This window comes from Drosophila arizonae, chromosome 5 (genome assembly GCF_054131065.1).
Source record: "Drosophila arizonae isolate 15081-1271.41 chromosome 5, UAZ_ARI_1.0, whole genome shotgun sequence".
Lineage (NCBI taxonomy): Eukaryota > Metazoa > Arthropoda > Insecta > Diptera > Drosophilidae > Drosophila > Drosophila arizonae.
In genome coordinates, this window is record NC_142925.1 from 6,783,497 (window position 1) to 6,805,804 (window position 22,308).

A 22,308-nucleotide genomic window follows, 5' to 3' on the forward strand; every position below is an offset into this window, starting at 1 on the left:
TACTGAGAATAAAAAAAAGACAGAGTAGCCTCAATGGACTTAACCCCAGTATATATTGCATACAATATTTAAAAATGTATAATAGATATACTATATGCACTTGGAAATTCTATTTTTTATGGCTTTCACATTTCGAAATTATCAGCCACATAAATATAAAATGTACAAAAAACTATAATTAATGGCAGCCAACAGCTGGAAAGGCGTCGAACACCAAATTATTTCCACACACAGAGAGAGAACTTTTTTAGAGACTTCCGCTGGACTTGAATAATTAATTTATTGAATAAAATAATTAATAATCTATGGATTTATTAGTATTCATTCACACACTATAATTTCCTGATCCTGAATAATAATATTTATTATTCATTTTGTCGGGCAAAACTTTAGCGCAACTTTTTGTTTATGCGCCAAGATTGATGGGGACAGTTGTTCAATGTTTTGTTTTTCTACAAAGACACACAAATATACCATATATATATATATATATATATATATATATGTATGTGTATATATGTACATGTACTAGCGAGCTGTAGAGAACGTATTAGCCTTGGCAATTAAATTTAGCCAATTATGTGACAAACGTCTGTCGGTTTTTGCATGGCTAAAGGAAACGGAAATGCGTAAATTTGCAGTTCATTGCAAATGGGTTCAAAGACTTGCAACTATATAAACTATATATGTATGCATACATATACATGTATGCTTGCCTATACTACATCTATTTGACCCTGGATGTTTGCCAGTTTTGGCTGCAGCCGCAATCAACTTCAGTGCGTTTCCAATTTTGGGCCATTCATCAATTTTTTGGCGAAATTTCTGAAAATGGGTCAAAACTTTTCGCCAGCTGTCGCAAGTGACAAAAATCGACGGCTAGTTTGATAGATCTCTAAAGCGATTGCCTGTCAGAAAAGTAACAAACAACAACAAAGGCAACAAACAAAAGTAAAAACAAAATACAAAGAAAAAAAAAACACAGAAAACTGAACGGAATTGCAGCGAAATATTTGGGTCAAACATTTGGCAGGGCCAGCGAAATGCTAAACCGCAGCCACGAAACCGCTAAAAAAGAAACAGAGTATGCATTTGGTCGGGTATAAGTGACTGCCCAATGCGCGCTCAAAATCAATGCTCAATTAAACAATTTGTGGTAGGTTTATAGATATGACTTTTCGTAGGTTAAGTGTGAGCAGTGCTTAGAGTACTCAGTACACAGTACTCGGTTATAGTACAACATGAGCTCTAGATTGTACAAAAGATAACAATAATAGATATATCATTGAAAGAGGCATAAATATAGTATATTTATTATATACATATATAGCTGTATCTATACTAAGTGCTTATGGGAAAAATAATACCTATAAGTATGTATATACGTATATATCCTATAGGCATCAATATATATCCTATGCCTATATATCGACTACATTTGTCATAGCTGTACTTATCATATAGACGTGATCAATATTCGATGTATATGACATGGTATATACATATATACACATACTTATATCATATCCTCTATATGCGTCAGTTATGAATACAGATGTACATGCTCCAAGGTCTATATCTAGTTTTTAGACTGTATAGTTGTTTCTTTTCTTGTTAGTCAGTAGGCGTAGCCATAAATAATTTGAATAGTCCAATAAAGTCAAACAGACATGACTGCAAAATGATAAGACTTTAGTATATAATCTAATAACCTTCTGCTAGTAGTCGAAGTCGTACCTACACGAATTTATGTAAGTTCCTTTCATAAAACCTAATACACCCACAACCCCAAGAGCGAGTATCACAGCAAAAATAAACTCACCAATAGACGATGTAAAATGTTTCTGCTGCTGTTGCTGCTCTTGCAGTTGCCGCCGCTGTTGCTGCTGTTGCTGCTGCTGTGTCAAAGCAACACTCAGGGGCAATCATAAAATGCAATTGGCTTCAAAACTCAAAACTAGATTTATGAACTTTTCAAAACGTAACGGTATATCTTCAACTATTTATAATTTATTTCGAATATTTCAAATATTTTTCTTCGGCCAAAGATGTTTCACTTTGTTAACTTTTCTCGCTCACATTAAATTTTAAATGATTTTTTTTTTTTATATATTTATTTTTGTATCAAACAAAATTTAAATTTTTTTAATAATTTTTGTTATATTGTTATATACTTTAAGATATGTAAATTATAAAAATAAATGCGCTGCGAGTTTTTGTTTTTGCAACGCGCCTCGTAGAATTCGATTGGAAATGTAAGAACCGACTGAAGCCAAGTGAAAATTGAAAATTGCCAAGCACATGAAGCCCAAAGGCAGAAAAGCGAAAAAATAATATGAGGAAAAACAAGAGCAGTGTATAATATTTTAAATATATACAAAATGTGTGTGTGTATGTGTGCGTGTGTGTGCGTGTGTAGCTATATATATGCATATAGAGCGCAACGACGTCCGAAATACAAATAAACAAACGTGCGATCGAAATACGAACGCAAAAAGATATTCTTGGCAACGACTCGCACATGTGTGTGTGAGCGTATCACTGAGTGTGTGTGTGTGTCTGTGTGTGTGTAAATCTCTTGTATCTATGCATTATATCGCTGGCTATGCACAGCAGCTCATTAATGAGTTACATTTCGTGTGTGCTGCACGTGTGTGAATCGAATTGAAGTTTTCACATTGTTTTGTTTTGATGTGCGGCCACAAAAGAAAGCGCGGCTAATTGTTGCCCACAGCAATAATGTAATTTGCCCAACACTCACACAGATACACACGCACACATAGATACGCACGCACACGCTCATACGCAGAGAGAGAGCGGGAGACAGAGAGAGAAAGATCGCAATTCTCCCTGAGCATCCGTTGACGTCATTAAATGACGAACTATTTATAAAGCTGCCGGCATTTTCCGTTAGCATCTTAAGTATCTGCATTTGTGTATCTAAATGTGTATGTAAATGTATCTGTATGTATAGTTGTAGTTCCATATGTAGCTGTAGATACAGCCATAGATATATATGTATATGTATCTGTATCTATATATGTATCTGTATCTGTATCTGTATCTGTATCTGTATCTGTATCTGTATCTGTATCTGTATCTGTATCTGTATCTGTATCTGTATCTGTATCTGTATCTGTATCTGTATCTGTATCTGTATCTGTATCTGTATCTGTATCTGTATCTGTATCTGTACTGTATCTGTATCTGTATCTGTATCTGTATCTGTATCTGTATCTGTATCTGTATCTGTATCTGTATCTGTATCTGTATCTGTATCTGTATCTGTATCTGTATCTGTATCTGTATCTGTATCTGTATCTGTATCTGTATCTGTATCTGTATCTGTATCTGTATCTGTATCTGTATCTGTATCTGTATCTGTATCTGTATCTGTATCTGTATCTGTATCTGTATCTGTATCTGTATCTGTATCTGTATCTGTATCTGTATCTGTATCTGTATCTGTATCTGTATCTGTATCTGTATCTGTATCTGTATCTGTATCTGTATCTGTATCTGTATCTGTATCTGTATCTGTATCTGTATCTGTATCTGTATCTGTATCTGTATCTGTATCTGTATCTGTATCTGTATCTGTATCTGTATCTGTATCTGTATCTGTATCTGTATCTGTACTGTATCTGTATCTGTATCTGTATCTGTATCTGTATCTGTATCTGTATCTGTATCTGTATCTGTATCTGTATCTGTATCTGTATCTGTATCTGTATCTGTATCTGTATCTGTATCTGTATCTGTATCTGTATCTGTATCTGTATCTGTATCTGTATCTGTATCTGTATCTGTATCTGTATCTGTATCTGTATCTATCTATATCTGTATCTGTATCTGTATCTGTATCTGTATCTGTATCTGTATCTGTATCTGTATCTGTATCTGTATCTGTATCTGTATCTGTATCTGTATCTGTATCTGTATCTGTATCTGTATCTGTATCTGTATCTGTATCTGTATCTGTATCTGTATCTGTATCTGTATCTGTATCTGTATCTGTATCTGTATCTGTATCTGTATCTGTATCTGTATCTGTATCTGTATCTCTCTATCTAGATGTATTAGTATCTCCCTGTCTAATTAAATCTGTAATTATAGATGAATCTCTATCTGTAGGCACTTATTTTTCTGGTGCCTCACTATAAACCTAAAAATACACTCCATTGAACAGAAACTGGAACGCACATTGGGTTTTTTGTAAATGACGCCCTAGTTTGTTGCAACTTATAGATACTTTAGCCATAATTTCGCTTTTGCAGCTGTCTTTCCGTTAGCGCGCAATGACGCTGCACAAATTTTCGCAACAAAATTTTCGCCGAAAAAGAATAAAATTGACTTTATTTATGAAGACAAACAAACAAAGGGGTCCATTAGCTGCCATGTGGCACAAGTCAGCGTGAGACGAACAAAGGCACGAAGAGGTTGGAGCAGAGTGAGCCCAAAATGGAAGAGCTCTGAGCGCTGAGCGGGCACAGCAAGAGCTCAAGGTCGTATTCCCTTGGAACGGCGACAGGCGCTAAAAATAGTTAATGCGTTTTGCCCAGAATTTTTTTAACTACAACGGAGTGCAGACGCCTCAGAATAGAAGTGCAAATACTCGAGCTATAAATAACAGCCAGACAGAGGCTGCAACTTCACAGACTGCAGTAGAGTATGTGTGAAAGCGAGAACGTTTGCCCAACTAAACAGAAAGCGAAAAACTTTTCACACTTTGCTAAGGCAAAGAAAACTTGCAAGAAAACTGAAAACAAGCTTTCATTTAATGCAAACAAACAAATTGTTCAAGTTTCACTAAAAGAGAAGAAATCCTTAAAAGCTTTCATTTCTTGTTTATATTAAATAAATGTGCAAACTATTTTCGCTTTTATAGTGATTTAATTGATGTCAAATACTCTAATAAGCTATACGATATACAAATTTTACTACACTTGCTTGACCAATTGAAATGGACAGACTGAATGGATGGAATGATTGACCAACTGATTGATGATGACTTTATAAGAGAGAAAAATTCCTTTAAATATATCAAAGAAATCCAGCTTTAAGTGAGACAAGAAGACAGTTTGTAATATAATTGGAAATCGACTTGACACAAATTTATATTAAATTGACTTTTTCAGCTGAAAATTTCTATCTTTAGCTTTATATAAATACACCTGAGCTGCTTACGCACTATGACTGATTGAAGACTAATGTGCTAAAACTTGAAATTCCAGTAATTTCTTTATCATTTCTCACTGCGAATTCCATGAAAAGCGGCTTTAAGTAATTTTCTACTATCGTACATTCCAGGGACTTTTGCACACGACAAATGTATTTTTCAGTTACTTTCAAATGTAATTTAAAGCTTTTTACGGTATATTCATGTACTTACAGCTACTTTTGTGTTTTTGCTTTCGTTACGCTTTGTCTTCCTTCCTCTTCCTGTTTGGGTATCCGAGGCGCCCCTTGGGGGGCCCTGTTGCGTTGCTGTTAACTGTGATGGCTGCAAAGAGGCAGATGGACAGAGAGACAGTAAGTGAGAGATAGAGAGTGAGAGAGAGAGAGAGAGCGTAAGTGAATGATTGAGTGAGTGAGAGATAAGTATGGGATTCACGGCTGCATGCCAAATTGCATGATTAATCACTTGAGTTTTGGCTGCCAATCAACTAGTTACGCATGCTGGCAATGAGACAAGGCTGCTGCCACCGCACCCCGCATCGCCCACAAATGCCACATCAAATGATAGCAGCTACAATTCGCATTGAATATTACAATTCATGATGCCACATGAAACACAATATGGGGCAGCTGCATTGTTGTTTACCTGCTCATTATCGTTATGGGCTGCAGTTGGCATTTAATTGCATTGGCACAAAAGAACCGCAGCGAAACTTCGCTGCCCTTGGCAGTTGCACTTGCATATTAACGTTGCTGCTGGCATTTCGGCGCCACATGCTGCATGCCTCGTGATAAGCGATATGCGTATTTACGTATTTTGATTCACACACACACGCACACACGCAGCAACAAACACACACACACACATACTCACATACAATGTCAGGCTTAATTAACGTGCATTGCCAATATTCATGTTGCCTTGTTGTCGTGTTTCCCTCTCACGTTGTTGCATGCAACATTTTAATATCCTGCAAGCATTGTTTCTTAATAAATGCAACGCTCGCAGGCAGCCACCTGGATATACGGCTTTCTTTTTAATTGAAATGCATAAACTTCCACTTGAACTCAAGATATTATCGAAGTTGAGTGCGAAAAACAGCATAAAGGATTTCTTATTGCGATTTTCAGATATGAGCTTGGGCTGTAAATGATGTAAGAGGGGCTCAAACGTGTTATTTATAATATATAAACATTTTTTTTAAATATATCAATGTCGATTTCTTATAAAATAAGCAAAGTCAATAATCTTAAAAAAAAAAAATAAGAATGAAATATAAAAAAAAAAAAATTATTATTAATAATAAATTGATTATGTCTAAGCTGAGTTCTTAAAACATAACAAAAATTACAAAAAATAAATAAATAACAATTATTATTATTAATAAATTAAATATGCCTAAGCTGAATCCTTAAAAAAATGACAAAAAATAAATAAATTACAATTATTGTTATTAATAAATTAAATATGCCTAAGCTAAATTCTTAAAAAAAAAAAAAAAAAAAAAAAAAAAAAAAAAAAATAAATAAATAAGTAAAAATTGTTATTAATAATAAATATGCCTAAGCTGAATTCTTAAAAAAAAAAAAAAACAAATAATAAATATATAAAAATAATAATATTAAAAATCAAATACTTAGCTAGCTTATCTATATAGAAAGCAAAATAAATAAAAAATCAACGGAAAAATGTTTGTAAACCCCAAAAAATACCAAAAGACCACTCAAGGAACAACTCTATCTATGCTATTTACAAATCCATGTAGTCATTTCATAAGCTAACACTTAAGTCATTAATTAAAATTTATAACCACTCAAGGGCCGCTACTAAATACTTAATAGCCTAACTCTAAATCATAATTAACATAAACGAAGCAGATCAAACATATTTAGCATAATTTCCAAGAAAGTGCAACTGCAAAGTTCGAATTTGTTGTGGAATGCAAAGCCGTACTCGAAACTCGAAGTTATTTAATTAAGAAGTACAGCAATTAGCTGAGATATCTCAATTGATATCCCATTGCAATTGCACGTCGTTGCCCATTCGATTTACTAATTAAAATTCGGCCTTGAACTTCACAGAAGAGAAAACTCAATACGCATACGCCGTGTAGACGACGAAGCTTCGATAAATGCGTATGTGTGTGCGAGTTTGTGGGTGTGTGCGTGTAAGAGAAACTGTTGCATACTTTCGGGCGGATGTGAATTAAGTGGACTGGGGTAAAAAGTGCTTTTCATGCTACCGAATCGATTGGCATTTAAATTTGCTTTAATTTCGCTCATTCAAAACAATGAACAAAAAGGCAACAGTAACAACAACAACAGCAATCGAAATGAAGTGTAAACAATTCAGGTGTGAAGCGAAAACAAAGGGAATAGCCAAAAGCAAATACAGACAAAGAAAATTAAACAACAAAAAAAAAAAAAACGAGCCCAAAAAGCGCACAGCGCAAGGCAAACAAAAAAAAAATAAATGAAAATAAAAATAAAAACAAAAAAGCTTTCGAAAAATTGAGTAAAAATGTCGCTGATTGAATAAAAACTAAAAATAAAATTGCGGCAAACGCGGCGTATGAGCAATCTAACTAAAGATCAACTCAAATTAAAAATAAAAAAATATATGATATACACATATACATATATACAGAAAAATTTTTTTAGTATATATAAATTCAATTATAGCAAAAATGTTTATGTTCTCATACAACAATAACAAAAATTGTTTAAAAAATTTTCAATAATTTTGACAGCTTGTGCGAGGTTGCTGTCGCTCTCTCTCTCTCTTTCTCTCTCCGTCTTTCTCTCTCCCTCTCTCTCTCTCTCTGTCTGCGTGGTGGGCGGCAAAGCAAGGTGTAGCTACCAGGTGACATTTGTGAGCAGCCTTATATTCAATATGTATACACATGTACATATATACATATACATATATACATATATATATTTTGCATATATTTATTTTACATAATCAACGCAGCATTTTACAGCTTTTTACACTCACTTGTGGGCCACACTGCAATTGACTAATTGAAATTTGTTAAACTTTCGCACACCTATACGCATGCCTTTGGTGGCACGTCTCGTACTTCAGCTATCGGCACTTTGAGCTCTAGTTAAGCTTTGATTCGCTTTTCGCCTGTCGATTTCGAATTCGATTCGCACACACGCACGCACGCACTCACGAGACAAGCACGTCCTGTTGCACGCACTTCAAGCTGCACGGGCAGCTGCAAGATAACACTATAAACTATATATACATATATATATATATCTTTATCTATATATATAGGGTATAGTATATGTGTGCTATATAGCGAATATCTATTGGGCACTGCGACACGTCCACTCGCGAGCGTGTTGCAAATGAAAATGAATTTTTTTTGGGGGGCCTCTCGACTGGCAGCGGCAACATCTTTGATGATCAGCCGTTCTGAGGTGAGTTTTATAAAAATAACGTACAACAACGACAACAACAACGACATGAAATAGAAAGCGTTATAGGGTGGGAAGTGCATGATCAAGAGATACCCCTTGAAGACCTAATCAGTGCACGTTTTAGTGATGAGCGAGAACGAGAAAATTGCAAAGAATTTAAATTTACCTTTTCCTTTTCTTATTAACGTATTATTAACCGTTAAAACAGAAAAATATGAGACTGTCTATTTGTGTGAGGGCTGTTTAGTACATTACACTCTCATTATTTATCTATAACATAAAACTTACGGAATGCACTTAGAAATATATAACAACTATATCGATATTAATCGCTTTTGCAGCCAAGTTATCGAAGACTTAAAAAAAAAGATTGATTTGCACCTCTTCTTCTGTATAGTTTTGAGAATTGCAATAATAGAGAGATGAGCAGACTGCAAAATAATGAGACAGTTTGACAGACAGACATATGTATATGTATATATATATATATAGGCGGACAAACAGACAGAGACAGAAAAAGATCGACAGACAGGAATCTTTCTATCTATCTATACCTCTCTGTCCATATAGACAGACATATAGATAAGCAAACAGACAGACAGGTGTATACAAATTGGTGAAAAAAGACAAATATATGTATAGAAGTCTCCCTTTCTATATACATACATATATGCGATAGACAAATATAACTCTATCTGTCTATATAGACAGATATATCGATGAGCAGACAGACTGAAATATAAACAGTTAAGTGAATAGACACACATTTACATAAACAAATACACAAACATATATGCACAAACAGTAGCGAATAAACTGAAGGTATTGATAGGCAAAAAGGTATTTAGAGATTAAGTTGGATATCGATATCTATAATTGAAATCTAGCTTAGCAGCTTTAGGTGGCTGCATAGTAAAACTCATAATATCTGCTACATATACGGAAAGAAAGAAAGAGAGAAAGAGGGAGAGGGAGATAGGGCGATAGACAGAGAGAGAGCGAAAAGGATAAAACGGGAGAATACAATATGGAGCGAGACAGAAATAAATAAAGGGGTGGAAACAGAGAGATGTAGAGAGAGTAAGAGAGAGAGAAAGAATGCGAGAGATCGAGAGTGAGACACAGTCTTTCCTTTCAACTCTCAAATGAACCAATATACCCTACACAATAATTTACAACGGCTTCGCGTCGAACAAGAACAACAACTGAATAGAAAGAATTTCGTTTCTCGTCCACTTTCACATACTTACACACACACACAACGGCAACAACAGCCACCATATCTTTTGCCCGCTTGCTCGTTGAACCGCTCTGTGGAATTCTCAATATAATCTCTTTACAATGGACATTATTTTCATTGTCGCCAGCCAAGGCGAATATCAGCTCGCTTAATTGTTGCCTATTTGGCAATGACTGCCATAATTATTATCATATTTTCCTCTCACCCCTCCCCCACCGCATTTCTTTTTTATCACTACTTATTTCGCAGTTGCCTTTCGGCCACTTCTACCATTTCCAGACGCCCACGCATTTTGGCCAAAAATTGAATCATGAATCATTTGTCTTGATCTTCTTCTTATTCTTGTATATTTATAAATGGGCATGGCTATATTTATTAATATGGCCGCATCGACAAGTTTAAACAAGCACAAATTAACGGAATTGTCTGAGCGCAAAATGAAAAATTCCGTTACTTTTCCTGCCTGCGGCATACGTGAAAGAAAGTTGGCTAATGGGAACTCAAATACCCTGTAATAATTTGCAATCGAGAATCGAGTTGATTAGTTTAGCGCATGTTCTACTCGCTGAGGCACATGAGCACCCAAGTGCAATCAGCCGTTAGTAAATGCACTTACAAGTCCATTAAACGATGCACTCAATGCGATTTTAGCACTGCACAGCTTTACAGTTATCAGTTATTAATAAATATGTTTACAGTAGCATAACAATTTTCTTGAATCACTTCTTCTTCACGCTGTCACACGATCAAGACTGACTCCCTCTTGCTGGCTTGCCTGCAAACTAACGGAAATGTCAATTCGCGTTTGTTTATGTGTAGGAGCGAGACAGCCAATTACGCACTCGTCAAGCTCATCTTCCACGAATCGGAGTACAAAAGCAATAGCAGAAGGCGAGAGCGTTGAGCAAGAGCCGGGCAATGCTAACCTTGAATATGTGCAGCAAGGCAAATAAACAGAAGTGGAGTGAAAGAGAAATTGAAGAAGAAGCGCACTTGGAATAAGGGCATATGTGTTTGTATATGCATTTGTTTACGCTGTTTGTTTTTATGAGTATATTTATATAATGATGACAATTCTATAGATAAATTTGATGGGTTTATTTATATAAAATCTATAAGTAAATTTGATGGGTTTATTTATATAAAATCGTTCGCATAAATACATTTGAATTGATAAATTTGTATTAGTATTAAAGACATAGACATTTGTATAGCTAATTTTGTATAAAATCATATGCACATATATTCTCATATATAGACCCTTAGTACTACTAAGATAGTAGATTCATTTGTCTAGGTGCATTGATAAAAATACATTTCAATAGGTAAATTTGTATACGTATATTTATATAAGAAACCTTTTGTAGGTATATTTCTCTACGTAAGATCATATATGTTTAAGATCATATATAGACCCCTAGTACTACTAAGTTAGTAGATTCATTTGTCTAGCCGCATTTATCAAGGTACCTTTCAATAGTTGAATTTGTATATGTATATTTGTATAACAACTCTTTTGTAGGCATATTTCTCTAGGTGCATTTGTATAAGTATATTTATATGATGGCATTTTATTAATTTAGATGCTGTTAAGTAGCTTTATATGTATGTGAAAGTACTCTTACGGAGGTACACTCAAGTGCTCAACCTTCAGTGCAAACACCATTCGCCTTCTCCTTCAGCCATGCAAGTGTAAAGCGGAGCAAGCAATGCCAATAACACTCGAGTGTGAGTGCGTGTGTGTGCGTATATCATACTCTCTTCCCTCTCACACACTGTTTACATACATGTGTGTGGCAATGGCCTCTGTGCGGTTGGACTTCATTTGCGTTTCTATTAGACTGCTTGTCTTTTGTTTAACGCTACCAGCAGCGCTGCCCTCTCCATCTCCCTCTCCCCCTTTCTCTCACGCGATCTCTCTCTCGACAATTGCGTGTGGCCAGCTGACAGGCTATTGTCAATCCGTGTTGATGAATTTATGTTGTGATTTTTCCGCTAGTGAAACACACAAAAGCCGCAAGTGCAGTGCGCTTCCAGTTGTTGTTGTTGTTTTTGTGTTGATTTCCTTTTGTGTTTATTTTTATTTTTGTTGCATCTGCAATTTATGACAGCATTGCTGACTTTTTGTACTCATCAACAAGATGTCAACGCGTCGCAAATGATGTCCGCTTCACTCGCTCTCTCCCTCTCTCTCTCACTCTCTGTCTTCATGGTCTAGGTCAGGCGACGACCTCCCTCTCGGTGTAGCTGCCTCTTTCCCTCGCGGGCATTTAAATGCGCACTTTTAGAGCACTCGCATTGGCTGCTTTGCTTTGTTGCTTTTCCTTTTGGAGTGCTTTAGCACAACATGTGCGATTTTTTCTCACATTGATTTGTTTGCTGGTCTGGTATTTTTATAGTTGCGGCTAATTGCGGGGCATCAATTTGTTGCATATTTGGAGTGGATTCGTTTGGGGAGCTTTTGGTAGCATGATTAATTACAATTGATGGATGGCCAATTGGCAGACGCGGACGGCATAATGAGCGCCACAAGCAGGCATTATTAATGGCCATCTAACGGTGCAAACTCACACACACACACATATAGAGATAGCAAGTTTGGCTAATTACTGCAGCGCTTTTGTAGGGACAATAGCATACTTAACCGTTAGACTCGATTGCCAATAATAATGAATTAGCAAACAATTTCAAGCATTTCGACGAGCAGCGAGGGCTGCTTAGAAAGTTTAGTGTACATATTTAAAAATTATTTATATAATGGGTATTTTTCTCCATAATCAATAGAAATAAAAGTAAATATTAAACATATTATTTTTTAATTTTATTAAATAAATAATAATTTTTTATAAGCCGTCTCAAATAGTAGCAGAATAGAAATTAATTAGTATATTATGATGTTTTGTATAATTTGTAATATTTTTGTAAGGCCTAATTATATTTTGACAAGCATATAATATTAATAAACCTGCCCTCGCGCTTAACTCTGGCTAAGTCTCTCACAAATACAAACTATTTCTGTCAGACAAATGGCGTTAGGCACATAATAACCAATTTCTCTAAATACGCCCATAATTATGAAAGCGTCTCTGTGTGTGTGTGTGTGTGTGTGTGTGCCTGAGTGTGTTTTGGCTTCATTTGCGCGTGCTTGTTCTCGCGCTGCTGCTGGTCTGTGGCGCCTCGGTCTGGAGGCAAGGATTTGTCGTAATTAGGCATGCATAAGCATATGCTGTCGTCTACGCTCAAGGCGTCGGCTTAGCCAGGCACCAAAGCCCGAGTCGGAGCAACAAGAGGACGCCGCTGTCGGGTGGGCGCCGCTGCTGCTTCTGCTGCTGTCCTGGGCAAACACAGACGCAAACACAAATACAAACAAGCACACAGCAGCCATTTACAAAGCCTTCGCTTGGTTCATAATTAATTGTGCTTGTTGTTGTTGTTGTCGTTGTTGTTGTTTTTGGAGCTGCTCAATAGGCGAGCGCACCATGATGTTGGCAACGTTTTTTAGGGACCTCTGCTCCTTGACTGCCATAATTGATTGCTTTGTCACGTCACAGGCGACACGAGAAGCGTGTCTGCTCATCCTGCTCAAGATCAAGCTGAATATTCTTAACTAAATGCACTTATGGGTCTATTAATAAGCACGTTTTACAGCGAAGATGTTTACAGTCATTATATGGCACTAGTATGTGTATACGCACATATATATGTGTGTACGTGTGCCTTTGCTGCATGTGTTAAAGGGCAGAGGCATTTGTCTACAGTAATTCTATTTCACTCGCACGAGCGATCAAACTTCATTTTATGCATGCATAATGATGAGAACAGACGTAGCTTAGCGGTTGTATAAGTGTGAGCGAGACAAGCATACCATACTCATGCATGCTAAAGCAGGCACGAGGTAAGGATTAAGGCAAAAGGCAATCGAGATCTAGGTAGCTGGGCAAGCCAAACACATGTATGTTAGTTAGAGATATGTGTGCGAGCGAGACAGGTAGTCTCCAGGGTTAGCTCTAAGAATTAGTGTAAAGAAGACATAAATTATGCATATGTATGCAATCTATAATTAACTGTCCTGCACAACTCAGCTTTGAAGTTGCATACAAGTGAATGTGTGAGTGAGAGGGAAGACATCTTGAAGTGAAGAGGCATTTGAAGATTTAAGAATTTTCTTGATTTATCTTAGGCCATACATACATACATATCAACTATATATGTGCAAGCGAAACAAACTGTCTGCGCATTTGTTTAACTCACGCAGCATCAATTAGTGTAAAGCACAAAATGGCGAATGTGGCAAGCTAAAGATGATGGCAACTGCTGTCTGGCATAATTGATTACTTTGTCAGGCCTCAGGCTGCATGAGTTAACTCATCCTGGCCCGGGATCTGGCCAACTATTTTTGAGCGTATATTGCTTTAATTAGTTGAGCAGCTCAAGCAATTAATTGGCTGCAGCCGCAAGACACTAAAAAGATACGTTAGACGTTTCAAATAATATTGCACAAATGCTGCCAGCCGCAAGACGCACACACACGCACGCTAGTATATATGTGTATGTATTTTCTTAAATTAACATTAGCAGCATTTGCAGTTGCCATTAAGAAGAAAAACCCATTGGCCAAGTAGCCGCCTTTTTGCGTTTAATGGCCGAACACAACATGCGTAAATATGGCCCAAAGTGTGTATGTGTGTGTGTGTGTGTGTATGTTTGCCTTTGCGGCATTTCATTTGTGGCCACAGCTCCAGGCAAGGACATTTTCACCGAGCGTCTGTCAACAGTGGCTGCCGCTTCTTTAAATTATGAGCAACTTTTGTGTTTATTCCGCCTAAGCAAACTACAAAATATTGCGGTTACGCCTTTGGGGAGGGCTGCACCGACAAGCAAATTAGCAACGCACAGCGGCAGGCGCCAGCCCATAGCGTAGCCCCACTTCAATATTGCGCATACGCACTGTGGCACCTGTTCCATAACCCGTTCGTTCGGCCGTCAAATGTGCTGTAATGGTGGACATTAACATTTAACCTTCAGGCACAAATTACCAAATTTTTGTCGCCCCCAAGTGACACACAGAGAGAGAAAGAGAGGAAGAGGGAGAGAGAGAGAGAGAGACATACACACGCACTCTCACGCACAGCATGAAAACTTTGTTGCCACAAAAAGTTCATCTTTACTGAAGGCAAAAGCCATAAAATGCCAGCGTGAGGCAGCGACAGCTGCGTTACATGTGTCTGCGGCAGCACATCAAATGAGGCAGCAACCAGCGTCTGTTGCTGCTGCTGCTGCTGCTGCATTCCTGCAGCGACTTTTACTTCCTCTTTCTCTTTCTTTGGCCTCTTCCGTCGACTTTAATTTCCTTCGCTTACTTTTGCACCTGCATCGGCTTTCACTCTCATGTCAGCCGCAGCTGCTCTGATGTGATCTTTTGCTTCTGCTCATTCAGCTGCTGCTGTATGCTGCAGCGCTTGTTGTCAATGCTTTCACCTATGCTCCCTTACAGCTTCTGTTCCCGACAGCACTCCTGATAGCTTTCCAGGTGCTTATCATTACTCGTCTGCAGCTCCTGCTAGCGCTAGTCTGCTGCCCACTTCTCCTGCTGCCTCTAGACTTCTTTACACTTCTGTAAGTTTCTCATCTACTGCTCCTGTTTATCTTTTTATCTTACTGCCTCTTCAATATGCTCTCCCATTAGTTTACTTGGATCTTCCAAAAGAAGAGTTCTAGAATTTTTGCTTCAGCTATTCCAGTCTTCTCTCTGCTGTTGCTGTACCTCTGGCTTCTCATCTCGTTTCTCCTTTTCATTCCGTGACATAGATCTTCTTGCTTCTCCACATCAAGCTTGTGTCTCTCTCTCTTCTTTTGTTTCTGCCATCATTCCAGCCTCAGCTTTTCTATCGGCTTCTGTACCCATATATAGCGACTCACTCCTCAGCTCCCACTTTCTCTCATGCTGCTACTCTCGCTGCTGTCGTTCCATTCCAGCTGAAGCTCCCACTCCTTCCATATTCTAATTCGGTTTTCCGCTAGCTTTAACCCTCTTATACCACAGCTCCAGTTCCCTCTCCTCTAATTCCTCTCCAGTTCCATATCCTATTTAATTTCCTAATCCAACTTTTTTCACGCTGTTGCTCAGGCTTTATCTTTTTATCTCTTATTCCTGCTGCAGATCAAGTTTTTGTAGTACCTTCTGGTTATTAAGCCTAGCAATATTTTCTTGCTAATTTTGAATTAGGCATCATCTTCGGTTGTTGCTTCTTCCTCTTCGAGTACTCCTACTTAAAATAGTGTGCTTAGCTCTGTGTATTATTGTTGTTTCTTCTTCTCTTGCTGATACTCTTTTAGTATTTGTTCCTGATCTGGCTGATGCTGCATCTCCAACTTCTAGTCTTGTACCTGCTTCTGCTTCTACTCCCTACTCTCTACCCAACTACTCCTGCTCTAGCTAATGCTGCTTTCTGTTTCCCCCTTTTGTTCCCCCTTTATTTTAATTTCTGCTCATGATTTTAGTTGCTGCTGTTGCTTCCTCCTTCTCCTCCAGCAGGAGTCCAGCCGACCAGTCCAGCAACTCCTGCTGTTTCTACTCCCTACTCAGCAGCAACCTCTGCTCCTACTGCTCCTGCTGCTGCTGCTGCTGCTCCTGCTCCTGCTGCTGCTGCTGCTGCTCCTGCTGCTACTGCTGATGCTGCTGCTTTTGCTACTGCTGCTCCTGCTCCTGCTGCTACTGCTGCTCCTGCTCCTGCTCCTGCTGCTGCTGCTGCTCCTGCTGCTGCTGTTATTTCAGCTTTTCTTAAAGTTATTCTAACTGCTGTTTCGGCTCTCCCTAAAATTCAGCGGTCTCCAGCTACTCCTAAGTCTTCGCCCACCCATGTTTTTATACTCATGTTAATACTGTCGTCCATTCTAACTCGTCTAACTATGCTTAAGTCTTACTTTGGATTTCTTGAGCTTACTCTTTTGTTGTTACTCCAACACCAGCTGCTGCTGCTGCTTGAGCTGCACTGCACTTCCCTCTTGCTAATGCTGTTGCTTTAGCCTCTGCTAAAGTTCCTTTAGCTTGCGCTACTATTTTACCTTTACCTGCTAGCGTTTTCTATTGCTTTACCTGTTTTCGTTTCTCTTGCCATCCCTGCTGCCATAGATCTCTCCCTCATCCCTACTCTCTCGTCACACATTCCTTCTTATGCGCACCATGGAGCTTATGCTTTGCTTACCCACCTTCACTGTTGCAACTCCTGCTCATGGCTCCTCCCACTCCTAGACACCCCCTCTCACTCCACCATTTGTTGATGATGATGACCCTGCCGATAAGCGTCCTGCAGCTTGTGACATTGTTGCTGGCGCCTGACGACGATGACGCTGACGATGGCGACGACGACGACGGCGACGCCTACTGATAATAAATATGTGGCATGATTTTGAACAGTAAGCCCGAAAAAAAGTGATGGAGAAGCAGAAAATTTCCATGTGTAGATTTATGACGCACACATTCATAATGCCATGAAAAGTCGCTGCTGCCGGCAGCGCAAATCAGCTAAAAGTGAAAGGAAAAGCGTGGGTAGTGGAAGGGGAAATCAGGGGAGCAGGAGCGTGGGGCAGTGAATGCTAGGGGTTACGACCATGGAGCTGTGAGCTCGAATGGAAATTGATTTTGAATATGCTTGGCTTACACAGTTTGTGATTGAATTTCAAATTTTAATGACAGTTCAATATAATGAATAAGATTTCAATTTCATTCGCGCAAATCCAATTTATTAAAATCTATTTTTCATTATACATATTATTCACGTCGATTTGCAAAGGCGAAAGATTATTCATCACTTGACGAAAGTTCCAATTCCACAATTATTTTTGGCGTTATCAGAGTTATAAAGTAATTGATGCTGTTAATGAAGTGATATTAATTTCGAAATATAGAAGACTTCAAAAGAAAATAGAAATGTAAAAATAATTATAGGATATTTATATCTCCCTTACAGTTATTTGTAATTTTCATAATTGCAGTGAGAAGATGAGGGCAAGGGTGTGAGAAAGAGGGGGAAGGGGGGACAGACAGAATGAAAGAAAAATAAATGCCGAAGGAGAGGGAAGGAGAGCAAAAGAGATAAACGGAGAGAAAATTGACTATTTAGAGAGAAAGAATGACGATAAAGGGGCCTACAGAGAGATAACAGAAAGAGGAAAGATTAGAAAAAGAGAAGAAGAGACAGGGAGAGAGAGACACAGACAGAGACAGAGACAGACAGACAGACAGGCAGAGAGATATAGATAAAGACAGAGAGATAAGAGAAGACTATATTGAGATTCCGCAGTCCTTTAGAAAAAAAATAGTTTTCCTAGCATTACATGATCTGAAAAATAACGGAAAAATTTAAAATACAAAAACTGAATTTATCAAAATTTCCACAGAACATAAAAAAGTGGAGTCTGAATACAAAACCTGTTCAGCTCTGTGAATAAACTTTGAAAAACTACTTGAACGACGTCATAAATCATCAGAGCCATAAAACGAAATTGAAAAAGATTTAATTGAAATTGTTTGAGCACTTAAGTCAAAGTTTAATATCCAATTTAAAATATATAAATTTCTGGTAATAAAAATAATATATAATTTGATTTCAGATTTTGTTGTTTTTAATGTTAGTTCAAATGCTGGGATGACAGTTAAATTGAATGGAATGTTTTTGGCATTCAACGTTTTCACCTTTTTCACTGTGATATGGCGCGTGTTTGCGGCGCAGCTCAATAAATTTTCGCAGAGCTCAAGTTTTTATTTATTTGCTAAAGCTTCTGTTGCTGCTGCTGCTTGGTCTTCCTCTTCTTCTGCTTCTGCCTCATCTTCCTCATCTTCATGGTGCTTGCTTGTCAAATTCGATTTGCGATAACATTGAACACGAAGATTGACCGGCTTAGCCTCCTCCCTCGCTCTTTCTCTCTCACTCACTCTCAGTTCCTTCCGCGTCCTGTGGTACAACATCATTTCACTTGGCACTTGGTAAGGACCGCAACTTTTTAAGTGCTGAATGCTGGCGTTGTCCTTACTGCTTGCAGCTGGCGAACGGATTGCATACGCATTTTTATGACCCTGGCAAATACTTTTGCGAATTCAGCTAAAAAAAAGATATTCTCTAACATTTGGCATTTCGAAAGTTTTCCTAGCCGGTGGCGAGAGGGGGGGGGCGTGCCAGTGCGTAAATTGAGTCATTGGTGCTGCTGCTGCTGCTGCTGCCTCAGTTAAGTTTTGATTGAGCATTTAAAGGATGCCGCGATTGGGTTTCGAGCTGTGTATCTGCTGCGGCGTATCCAAGGCAATTTCCTTTGCCAGTTGCCAGGCGCTGCCCTAAGCAGCTTACCTTGGCGAAAGGGATAGAGCGGGACAGAAAGAGAGAAAGGGAGAGAGGAAGGGGAGAGAGCTGCGCTTCAAGTGCTGCAGCAACAGCTCAACAATTTCAACATCCGGCTTCCGTTGAAATGTAATGGAAACCAAGTACGAATACGTGCCACAGTCTGTGGCAGCTTTACAGTTGGCAAATGGCAACTGCAGGCCGCAAGTGTCGCAAACGGAAATCTAAGCAGCCAGGACACAGCAGGATATCGACTGCACACGCAGGAAAAAACTAGAGAAGCGACAGCGCCAAGAAGCGTGCTTCGAGTAGGGAATGAATGTCTAGCAGATACCCTAAACGGAGTGACGATGGGCTAGGTAATCTCCATATATAAATATAGATATGTAGACATGTAGAGATCCAATGCTTGAGTTGCTCTGCTTCTTTCTAACGAGAATTTGACTTTACTCTAATTTCTTTTTTAAATATCTATAAAATAATATTTTCAATTTTAAAAGAAGCATGATTGAACTGTTCTAAAGACTGTATATATTCTAAAATTCTGTTACAGTGTCCAGCGAAAGTATTCATACACTCATTTGCTATGATAGCAAATTAGAGTAATGGGCAGACTTTTCGAAAAAAAAAAAAATATATATATATATTTTTATGAACATATTCTTGAAGAAAGCTTATATACCACATTTTTAATGATGCAGCATAATATTCTTTGAGATTCAATGATCTAAATGCCTAACCAAAAAAGAAAATATTTTTTTTTATTTCTGTACTCTATAATTAAACTTACATAACGAATTTGGTAACGCCAGCTATAATAGAGTTCGAGCTATGGCCAAAACGTAGGTCAAGCTATTGATATTTGGCATTTTTAAATACAGTAGAATTCCGATAATTTGAAAAGGCAAAGAGATCACTTTATTTGCGATTTACACAAAAATTCATATAATCCAGAATTATTGAGAACGAATTTCTCGCAAGCGGATAGAATTTTTTTTTTTTCGATTTATAGCGATTTTCTATTTAGCGGAGTACGAATTATCGAGACTCGACTGTATTTATAAAATTATAAAAAAAATTATAAAATTATAGATAAATTATAAAATTATAAATAAATTATATAGTATATACAGTAGAATCCGGTTATAGCGACTCCGCTAATAGCGTCTGTACGGTTATAGCGACGAAAAGTCTGGTCCCCAGATAACCCCTATACGGTTATAGCGCCTTCCGGGTATAGCGATGGTCCTTATTATGTCGTTATAACAGGATTCTACTGTATTCTATATGTTTATATACATTACATAAAGGTTCTCGAGATGGAAGCATTCATATAGACGAAAGGAGAAGCAGACAGATCGATAGAAGTATTCGCATTGAGCAATAGTAACTGACGAAATGCCTAGACATATTGAGTCATATAGATGATGTACATTATCGAAAAGCCCACCCCACTTATATAAGCTCTGCATGCCCCTTGTAAGCCATTCATCACTGGGTATACGAAGCAAAGCGAACTTGATTTCAGGTGGAAAAATGCTGGGGCATAAATCAAATCAGGCAGCGGCAACGTTGCTAAAGGCAACCACCAACAGCCTTCATTAGTGTTAAACGGCTAACAGAGTGTGGTTACACCACGCCACGCCCACATCGCACACACACACTCACGCACTTATGTGTGTATGCTACATAATTGTGTCACATATCATTGCGGCTCTTGATTAATTGCCCGCTGCGGCAAATGTGGCAATTATTTTAATTTTATATTTGTTACATTTTTCCTTCTGCTCGCGCTGAATTGAAGATAAGCTGCAAAAATGTTGCCAGCATTAAACATTTATGCGCCATAACTCTCTGCCACGCCCATGCCCCCATCCAGCCGCTCCAAGCTATAGCTGCATAATGATGTCTACTGCTGCCTGCTGTCCGCTGCTGCTTAGATATAGTTTCTCCCACACATACATATGTATATGTATATGTATGTATATGTATGTATGTATATTATATATGTATCAACTGCCTAGTGCCTCATTTTCATAGAACTTCCATAAAGCGGCGCTGATTTGCGCCATTTAGTTCGCGCCGCGCTTGATTTATGCGTTCGCCAGCAAGTGTAACGGTGCGTATGCGTAATATCTGACACTGAAATAGATATACATACATATATATAGATATAAATCCTAACCGTCTTGCCCTGCGCAATTTGCAACTCAAACTTGACGCTTAAATCTGGGCTGCGAAACTTTTTTCTGACTTTTGCAATCAAATCGCCAAACCAATAAGCATCCTGCCACGCCCATGCGCCAGCACACGCCCCCATTATGCGTGCAGCTGCAAGCGGCAAATGCAACGCAAAAAGTTTGCTAAGTAACAAGAAGGAGAAAAGTTGAAGCTCTTTGAGTGTGGACATTAAATATACCCTGGAATAAGATGGAGATTTTTGGCATTTATTTGAAATTCAGGCTTCTTAATATAAACATTATATATTATATTTAATTTATGAATTATTTTACAGATCAAACTTCAACTGTTCTTCTGCTAACTCGCTCACTCAAGTTGCATCCATTTTCCAGGGTATTTTTGCAAAAGTTTTTGTAAGCGTTACGCATCTCTTTCTTGGCCAGCGAAGTTTCCTCGCTGGGTGTGCTGTGGGCGTGTCCGTCAATTGGACAACTGGGCGAGTCGGCAACTCAAATAGAAAGTTTTTATTTTTTGCGTCAACATTACGCAAATTAGTTTGCCAAGCCAAGCCAAGCCAGACCAAGCAAAGCCAAGCATCAAATGCAGGCATACCCCTAATGACATTTATGCCACAGTCAAGTTTTGGATTTTAGATAAGCTACATGAAAGGCCAAGAGAGGGGGAGCAGGGAAATAGACGTATCACTTCTTTAGTGTTGCAAATGTGAATGATATGGGTATATCCATTGGATCATTAAAGAAAAGCAAAGACTGGCAGACATGAAAATATATATATATGGCTTTCTTAGTTAAGCTAGATGTACTAATAGGCAAAATTAGGTGAAATAGACTTCATATCATATTAATTAACACGTCTAAACTATTTAATCAAAGGATGTATGGGGCAGTCCAAATGAGTGCAAGGCGGTCCAGGAAATAAAAA

General features: G+C 38.1%; 1 protein-coding gene across 7 annotated transcripts in view; it reads right to left on the reverse strand.

Annotated features, from left to right (window-relative positions):
• Nucleotides 1–10,488, reverse strand: part of tn (tripartite motif containing protein thin) — a 40,257-nt gene extending 29,769 nt beyond the window's left edge. For 5 of the 7 annotated variants that reach the window (XM_018011716.2, XM_018011715.2, XM_089471544.1 and 2 more), the window contains exons 1-2: nt 8,177–8,555; nt 5,393–5,503 (exon numbers count right to left, since the gene is read on the reverse strand). The gene's annotated coding sequence lies outside the window, so the exon portion shown is untranslated. Of the gene's footprint in view, nt 1–1,822; nt 2,286–5,392; nt 5,504–8,176; nt 8,556–10,466 lie in introns of those variants that run through there. The other 2 variants (XM_089471542.1, XM_089471543.1) reach the window with 2 other exon arrangements.
• Nucleotides 10,489–22,308: the final 11,820 nt, after the last annotated feature.